General features: G+C 34.4%; 1 long non-coding RNA gene across 1 annotated transcript; it reads right to left on the bottom strand.

Moving 5' to 3' along the window:
* Positions 1 to 3,382: 3,382 nt before the first annotated feature.
* On the bottom strand, positions 3,383 to 4,140 carry LOC110727786. Its single transcript, XR_002512566.1, has 3 exons — positions 3,993 to 4,140; positions 3,651 to 3,846; positions 3,383 to 3,546 (listed from the first exon to the last, which is right to left on the bottom strand). It is a non-coding gene; the product is annotated as an uncharacterized LOC110727786 (long non-coding RNA).
* Between the last annotated feature and the right edge of the window lie 5,307 nt (positions 4,141 to 9,447).

The following is a 9,447-nucleotide window of genomic DNA, read 5'->3' as shown; positions in this document are numbered from 1 at the left end:
CTTACTGATTAATCGAATTGCTATGCAAAATCCTAGGCAAATAGTCGATCTACTTATAATCACATTATAATTTGACTAGGTTAGGAAGCCCAAAACCCTCCAACCTTCTCTAAATGGCCGGCCATGCTAGGGGATGAGGCCCATCATGGGCCTCGTCCTCTCGTGCTCGATCTAGGCCCTTTGTGTGACCTTATAGGATTCATCTAAGTGGGCTTTGGCCTATTTTATTAGCTTAAAGATCGTTGGTACCTATGATACGAGTGCTTGGTAGATTCTAACAAATGTAAAACCCCCCTGATAAAGAATCGGATCAACTAAGTCTAAAATTCTCTTTCGGTCCTCCAATATCCAGCAGACCTGATGAAACAAACGTTGTATCTCATAAATAGTTCTAGTTTTAGGAAATTCCGAAGTTAAACTTGCATTTGTATATATAAAACAAGGGAAATAGAAACTAACCCAAGATTGCCAATTGCCCTTATGCTCCTTATATGCACTTGCGATTTCATAGGATCGTCGCCCTGACATTAACTCTAATAAAACTAATCCCAAGCAAAATACATCTGTTTCCAAACTCAACACACCTTTATAGCCAATACTCCGGCGCAAAATAGGTTCCCACAATCCTCTTGGATACCACCGCTTCACTATGGAAAGGCCCAACCTTAGATAACCCAAAATCAAAAAGCTTGGGATTAAAGTTGTCGTCTAGGCTGACGGTAAAGGGACATAGGTTGTGGTAGATGATTGGAGGGTCAGCTTTGTTGTGCAAATATTCCAACGCCATAGCAATGCCCGACGCTATCTTCATTCTCCACTACAAGAAAACAACAAAATTGCGACGGAAAAAGTTCGTCGTAAACTAGGTAAATTCCGTCGTAAAGTTGGTTTACGACGGAATTCCGTCGTAAATGGTTGTCGGAAAACCCTTTGTAGGAAAATGGCCATTTTACGACGGAAATTCCGTCGTAAACCAACTTTACGACGGAATTTACGACGGAAATAATATCTTCGGACTTGGAATTGGCCTTGAATGAAGTTCCGTCGCAAACTTCCGACGGAAAAAGTTCCCTCGCAAAATATAATTTGCGACGGAATTTTCCCTCGCAAAATACAATTTACGACGGAAAATTCGTCGCAATGTATATTTGTACGATGGAAAATTCCGTCGTAAATTGTATTTTGCGAGGGAATTTTCCGTCGTAAATTGTATTTGGCGAGGGAAAATTCCGTCGCAAATATGTAAATTACGACGAAATATTCCGTCGCAAATTGTATTTCCAGCCCAAAACAAATTTTTGTAATTTTCTGCATTTTCAAACCTGAATTTTTTTAATTTTAAATCGACAAAAAAAAAACTAAATATTGAGTCCTAAAATTGTTGTTTTAAATAAATTAATTACCGACCTACGAAATTAGGGTTATGTACATATATATATAATAATTATGTCCTAGTACAAAAGATAGTCCACATTTTGGTATCTATACCAAACAAAAGCTAGGTTAGAGTGATTCTATGCTAGACTAAAGCTAAGCTACGCAATCGCCTGGAAACCCTGACCTGCTCCACCACAACCCGGGTCGTTCCTAGGGTCTCGATGATGAGGTTGAATGGTGGAACATGAGTCGTTGTTGTTGAGACGACTCATCATCTCATCGAAACTCTCCTTGTATCTCCTCTCCATTTCAGCCATTCGAGCTTCCATTTGAGTTTGGAGAGTTTGCACCCTGTGTTCCATCTGGTCTTGCATTTGAGAAATGACAGACGTCGTGTATTGCTGTGAAGAACAGGAACCTCGACCCTGTTTTCCATAGTAGAGCTCTGCACTTTGGCCAAGTCCCTTCACACGCCACTTCTTAATGCGCCCACCCATCGACTCCCAGTACAACTCATTGGGACTCTTCTGAATCCCCTGACTCCTTGTTTCTTCGAGCTTCTTCTGGTAGGTGTCCTACAAAATATTGAAGATAAAAAAAATATTGTTAAAAAAACAACCAACAATATGGAGTTATATCGCATAATTTTAGGTGCCTAAGGATAGAAATTAAGAAAATTAAGCACATAAGTCAATTTTCAACCCTCACTCATCCAAAATCATCCAAATTTGGGCTATATCGCTAAAACCATGCCTATTTTCTAAATTTTCAAGCAAATAGACTCGTTCTTTCTTCTAACATTCCAATATCAATTGCTTTTAAGTGCCTAGGATAGAAATTAAGAGAAATAAGCACATATGTCAATTTTCAACCCTCACTCATCCAAAATCATCCAAATTTGGCCTATATGGCTAAAACCATGCCTATTTTCTAAGTTTTCAAGCAAATGGAGTCGTTCTTTCTTCTAACATTCCAATATCAATTGCTTTTAAGTGCCTAAGGATAGAAATTAAGAGAAATAAGCACATATGTATTTTTAGGGTTTGTAACAAAACCAAACCAAACCAAACTAACATATATACGTTATATTAGAGTTTGTAATGTGACTAACCTTTAGATCTGCACTCCTTTTTGACAATTAAACCAATTGTACAAATCCTACATACAAAATATTTAAAAAAAAATAATTAAATTAAATAAATAAGGGTTTATTATTAAAAAAAAAATTGGGGAAAGGACAACTTACCAACTGCTTCAGCCACGGCGAGGGAAGGGAGGAGGCCGGAGGTTGCGGTTGTGGTGGTCAAGGGAGGCTGCCTTGTGGTGGTTAATAAATCAAATCATTATTACTAGTAGTAGTGCCGGAAAAAAAAAAGAAAAAAAAAACAAAAACAACTTACTGAATTTTAAGGGGGAAGTGGCGTCGCCGGAAACAACCACCACCAGTCGGTTCAGTCACGGTTAGGGGACGGAAGTGCGCCGCTAGCTAGGCTGCATTGTGGTGGTTAATTGTTAGCCGGTGGTGGTTTTTTTGCAAAATTAAAAAAAAAAACTAATTTAAAGTTACCTAGACGTGGCGGCGTCGCCGGAAACCACCAGCGCCGTTCTTCTTCCTCGACGGCTCTCTCTTCCTCCTTCTCTTTCTCTTTCTCGTTCTTCTCTCTCTTTCTTTCACCCTTCTTTCTCTCTTTCGTTCTCGGCGGCGAGTGTGGGTCGACGGCCGGTGTCACCGTCGCCGATTACGGTCGCTGGAGAGCCGCCCTCTTTCTCTCACTTCTTCCCTTTTTCTCTCTCCTTCTCTTTCTCTCTCTGCTGCTTCAATTGCTCTTTCCCCCTTTTTTTTCAGGTCGAGCCAGATTGTTATTTTTCAAAAAAAAAAACCAACTTTTGTGACGGAAATAAATTCCGTCGTAAACATATTTTTCCGACGGAATATTCGTCGGAAAAATATGTTTACGACGGAATTTATTTCCGTCGCAAACTTTACGACGGATACAGCCTCGTAACTCAACTATTCCGTCGCTAAAGTGCGATGAAACAAACTCCATCGTAAAATGTGAACTTTGCGACGGAAAAAGGGGTTCGTCGCAACAATTCCGTCGCTATTTAGCCTATTTCTAGTAGTGCTCCTGTCCCAATCTAAAGGTCACTTTTGCAGGGATGACCTATCTGAAATTTCAAAATTTTCGACGACAGAAGAAATCAGCTTGAAACAAATAAGATTTTGGTAAATAATCAGATAACAATGTAATAAAAGTTGATAAAAATTTTACCGTGTAGATACTTGTCTAGGGATCCCAAAGATAGATATTCATGCACTAAATATCTACAATCATTTCCTTCATTACAATATGCTATCAAACGGATCAAATTTGGATGATTGAGGCAACTCAATATCTTCACATGTAAAAGATAGTCTCTACCTCGTCGACGTGATCCCCTCCTGTCCAAATGCTCAATAGCTACGATCTATTATCAAGCAAGCAATCAAGAAGAACAGAACATAAATACATGATAGAAAAGCACAACGTAATAAACAGAAAAATGAATTTGATTCAATTCATTTAAAAACAGGCAGAAAAAGCATACTAAGGTCCATGTTTAATTGTTTATACCTCTATACACTTTTACATAGATGCCAGCTTCCTCCACTAGACACTCCGGATTAAACTTCTTTGTAGCAATTTCTATCTCTTGATAAGATAAACGCTTCTCAACTGGAAGACTATCGTCAATGACCTCAATATCATCTACTCTTTCAGCTGTATTAGGCTCTTTGTTGTCTGAAGAAGAAAATAGAAGAGAGTCATCAGTTGATTACTTATATCCTTTGGACAAAAATAAACATTTTATGTAAGATAAAGGCATGAAATTTAGGGGAGAACTTCAATTGATTAGTAGCTTATTGTATGTTAATGACTTATTTCATGTTAATGCATGTTAAAGCATATTGATGACACATAAGTACACCCATATAATATTGTAAAAGACATAATATATGGTGATATAAGCTAAAAAGAGATCAGAACATGAAAATTTTAGTTAATAATCTAGAAATCAGATGAAATCGATACAATAACATTGGCAAAACAAGCTTGGTAATGTAAGCAATTCCGGAGAGATCACTAAGTATAATTGTGATAGATTGTGCTTGAACATTTTGTGCAATTACTTTTGTTTAAGCAAGTATTAAAATCTAATCAAGAGAAGACTTGACATTGATTATAAAAAATAAAGGGCAACAAATAATAAGCTAAGATGCATAGTAAGGGCGTAAAAATTAAACAATATTTTCGAGATTATTATGCAATTTTTAACAAAAACTATAAGGAGGGTTTTGGACATAAACGAGCAGGGGAATACAAAATTATTAAATTCATTAACACGACCCAAAATTTCATATTCAAGATTTCAATTTAGGGCTAACTATTGAGTAATATAAATAATATATAATTCAAAATTTCAAATTTAAAATTGCATTAATACTTACCTAGTTTGCCAGTAATCCTTTTGGATTCTTTGCTGTGTTGGGAAGATGAGCCACCAAAACAGAAACAACTCATAATTTTCGAGGCAACGAACTCAGGCCAACTCCCAAACTATACTTGCCTGAAATTATTTTCAATTAATCAATTTTTGTAATAATAAATTATATTCCATCAAAGTTAAATAGAGTTGATTATACAGGTTGAGATTAGTGACTAATTAATTAACATTCATGGCATTTTAGAGGGCTAATGGTAAAGAAGTAAATAAGTGCTTTATTGATTACACTATATCATACAAAAATTTCTTGTATACAGAGAGAGCGTTTTATCAAATTATGCATAAATGATCTTAGCAACTATAGTATCTCACAATTTGATTTAAAACTGTCATAAAATATCAAAACATGAACGAAAAATTGGTCACATGTATAAATGTAATTGTTAAAGTGGCTTTTCACATGCTGAATTTATCAGTTGTTATGGTACATTGTATATTGTTATTACTTGGAGTTTGTTAAAGTAGGTTCTCACAAGTCATTTAATGAACTATTAAACAAACATGTTTCTCATTTAAATGACATATTTTCTAGTTATAAATCTAAGTCTTATAGATAAACAGTAAGCCAGTAAGGTACCTATTCTCCAAGCAAGCTTTTGCCAGGCTCTCCAAGCAATGATCGAGCTGATGAGTTTAACACCACGCAGACTGTAGTATCAAATCTCGGCTTCGCCTTCTTCAAATTCATCTGCTGCAAACTCCTAGCTTAGCTTCACAGAACAATGAAAAACCGAATAAGCATGCCGCAAAAAGAAAGTAAATGTCCAATTACTTATATTAATAGATTGAGGCACAAATTTTACCAGAATATAATCCAATATATTTCTCAACAGTGCAACAAATGCCACTCCCTGCACAAACCCACAAAACATCATTAATGTACTAAAATATTAATTTAGACAAAATTAGCATGTTTAGTACTCCGTATTATTGACCCTTTAAAATTTACTCACTAGTATAACAACTTAAAATAAATTAGGAAAAATTAATTATAGCTTACCTCACACGAACCCAGCTGAAGGTAAGGTATGGTCTCCAACCCCTTGAATGTTGCGAAAAGTAATGTTGATGTGTTGATTAATGAGGAGGGATGGAAAGTGCTATTTGCTGCAGTTAGAAGGATCAAAGCGAGGTGCGAACCTAGAGCAAAGCAGTCCTGTTTGGCATAAAGAAGGCGAGAGATTTCGGCCTCAAGGATGTTATCCTCGAATCTGAATCTTTACTCTTAGTTAACAAGCTCAATAAGAATTCCCTTGCTTTTGCTTCTGTTGATGGTATTATTGAAGATATAAGTGTAGCTAGCTCTAGTTTTTCTTCTATTATTTGGTCTCATGTAAGGCGTGATGGGAACTTTTTTGCCCACCACCTCGCTAGGTTAGTGCCGTTGGGTTGTGAACAATGTTGGGAAAATCACGTGCCTAACGAGATTGCCCTGTATGTACTTTTGAATAATTAATGAACTAACCGATTTTTAGTTTCTACTACTCGTACTATAAATTAATATTAATTAAATAAAAATAATATATTTTTTTTGAAAAAAAAATATTTATATAATGCTGACATACCTCGTACTATAAGTAAATAACACTAAAGAAATCAATAAAGATCAAACATTATTTAAATATCAGTCAGTATAGTGTTACATACCTCGGGCGTTTACTATGGTAAAATGAATGTCTTCGAAGCTTAAAGGAAATGACAATGGCGAAAAATGTAAGTATGTGAAAGTGTCTATAGAGATTGTAATACAAAAGCTTAGGGAATGGTGCAGTAATTACATAACCTCTCAAATATTCTTCTTCAATTTTATTAGATGAAGCCCGTGCGATGCACGGTTTGTTATTATTTTCTTAAAAAATATTTTTCATATTTATGTGATTAAAATTGTTATTATATTAGTTTTATAATATCAGATAAAATTTCTAATCTCAAAAGATAATATTTTGTATTTAATTAATTTAAACTTTAAAATCTCATTCGTTAATTTTGCTTAGGTGGCATTTAAATTATTTAATTGTAAAAGAAATTAATAATTTCTTATTTAATTGGCTATCACTTAAATTTATAATCCTACATGACGCGCTTAGAAAATTAGAAACGACAATGACGAAAAATGCAAGTATCTAATGTGAAAGTGTTAATAAGATATTGTAGGAACATACCAAAACTTAGGAAATGTTGGGGATTATATAATCTCTCACATATTATTGCGTTCGTTTTTCTTTTTTTAAGGAAATTATGTTTATTCTTTAAAAACTTCCTATGGTTGTAAATCAATACGAGTAGCAAATGAATCACGTAGGTTTTTTTTATAAATAAATAAATAAATAAGAAGAGAAAAAAAAATGGTTACGCATTTGCCAATGCATAACAAATGAAAAAAAAAAGAGAGAGATAGGTAAGTGGGACCACTTTTAATTGTACCACTATCATCAATAATCATCAATAATATACTACCTCCGGTTCATTTTACTTGCAACAGTTTCCATTTTGGGGTGGTTCAAATTACTTGCAACAATTTTTTTTCCTTATTTGGTAACTTTTGGCCTATAAAATGACATATATGCCCTTACTTTTTTTTTTCTTAAACACCCTTATTAAATTACAAATCTGATTTCATTAAATTAAACCCCAACCTTAATTAATTAAACTCTCATCCCATTTAATATTCTCTATCCTCCTCCAACCCCATTTTCATGGTGGCTTCATGGTGTTACGGGCGGCGGGGGGTTGCTGTGGGTCGGGTTTCGCGATTTCAGATCGGCGGATTTCATGGGTTAGTTACACGGGTTTGGTTTCATGGGTTTGTTGGGTTGGTGAGGTTTGGTGGGTATGGTTTCATTGGTTTGGTGGGTTGGTGGATCGACAATGCTAGGTGCGTGGGATGGTGGTGGTGGGTCGGCGGGTCGCTGGGTTCGTGGGGTGGCTGGGTTCGTGGGGTGGCTGGGTTTGTGGAGTGCTGGGGTTCGTGGGTTGCTGGGTTCGTGGGGTGGTGGTGGTGGTGCGTCGGGGTTTGCTGGGTGTGTGAGGTGGTGGTGGGGTGCGTCGGGGTTTGCTGGGTGTGTGAGGTGGTGGTGGTGCGTCGGGGTAGCTGGGTGTGTGAGGTGGTGGTGGTGCGTCGGGGTAGCTGGGTGATGCTTGGTGCTTGGTAGTGTTGCTGGTGTGGGCTATTTAATTTAATTAAGTTTGAATTTGTTTTTTTTTTTTGGTTAGATTAATAGTTAATCACATACCCTTATTTTCCCATAATCATGTTTTCAATCTTTTGCCTTGGTTTCCGAAAATTTGTACTTTGTCACAAGTAAAATGAACCGGAGGTAGTATATACTAAAAGACACACCAGCAATGATATGTGTCATTTCCTGGTGTGCCCTTAGTTTTTTTTTTATTTATTTTTTATTTTTTATATTTTTTAAAAAAATTGTATTTAAAAAAATCTTATACAAAAATAACTTCAAAATCTTATATGATATAGTAACTTAAAATAATATATACTAAAAGACACACTAGTAATGACAATTGTCATTTCGTGGTGTGTCCTTAGTGCTTTTTTTTTTGGTATAAAATTGTATTTAAAAAAATCTTATACAAAAATAACTTCAAAATCTTATACAATATAGTAACTTAAAATAAAAAAGATTTAACATATTTTTAACTCAAATATTTATGTATTTATAAAAAAATATTATTGATATACTTTTGATTATAATCTACATCATTTTATATTTAATATATCTTTCGTAACCCTTTATATTGATCAAAATTTATCAACTATATTTTAAGATTTTTTTTTATAAAAAACTAATTATAATTAATGATAGTTTAATAGTAATTATTGAAAATTATCGTGCATGGCACTGGAACTAACCTAGTTTAACAGTAATTAAACACATCATCACATTCCAAAAAAAAAAAATCATTATCACATATTTTTCGAGTAAATTAATAATAATATTACAAAATACTACGTAACTAGATGAAGCCCGTGCGATGCACGGTTTGTTTAATTTTTTTTAAATAATATTTTTTTTTTGTATTTATGAGTCTAAAAGTTGTTATATATTTAGATAAAATTCCTAATATTAAAAGATAATATATAATATTTAATTAATTTAAACTTAAAAATCTCATTCGCCAATTTTGCATACATGGCATTTAAATTATTTAATTCTAAAAGAAATTAATAATCTCTTATTTAATTGGCTACTACTAAGATTTATAATCCTACATGGCGCATTGAGAAAATTAGATCCTACGTGGCTCTCTAAAAACTTGGGAAAAAACTCTCCTTTATATACTTCCTCCGTTCTTTTATTATTGCACCATAAGGGTTTGACACAAAATTGATAGTGGAAAAAAGGATGAGAGAGAAAGGTAGAAATACCAAGTTGTCCATGTGATTGTATGCACAAAATAAAAGTAAGAGTTGAAAAGCAAGGGTATATTAGGTATTTATAATGTGAACACATAAATTTCTTTTCCTAAAATGGATATGGTGTAATAAATGTGAAACTTTCTTAAAAG

Source organism: Chenopodium quinoa, unplaced genomic scaffold (assembly GCF_001683475.1).
Source record: "Chenopodium quinoa cultivar QQ74 unplaced genomic scaffold, ASM168347v1, whole genome shotgun sequence".
Classification (NCBI taxonomy): Eukaryota; Viridiplantae; Streptophyta; class Magnoliopsida; order Caryophyllales; family Amaranthaceae; genus Chenopodium; species Chenopodium quinoa.
The sequence above is the reverse complement of the archived record's forward strand: the minus strand, read 5'-3'. Positions and strand labels throughout refer to the sequence as shown.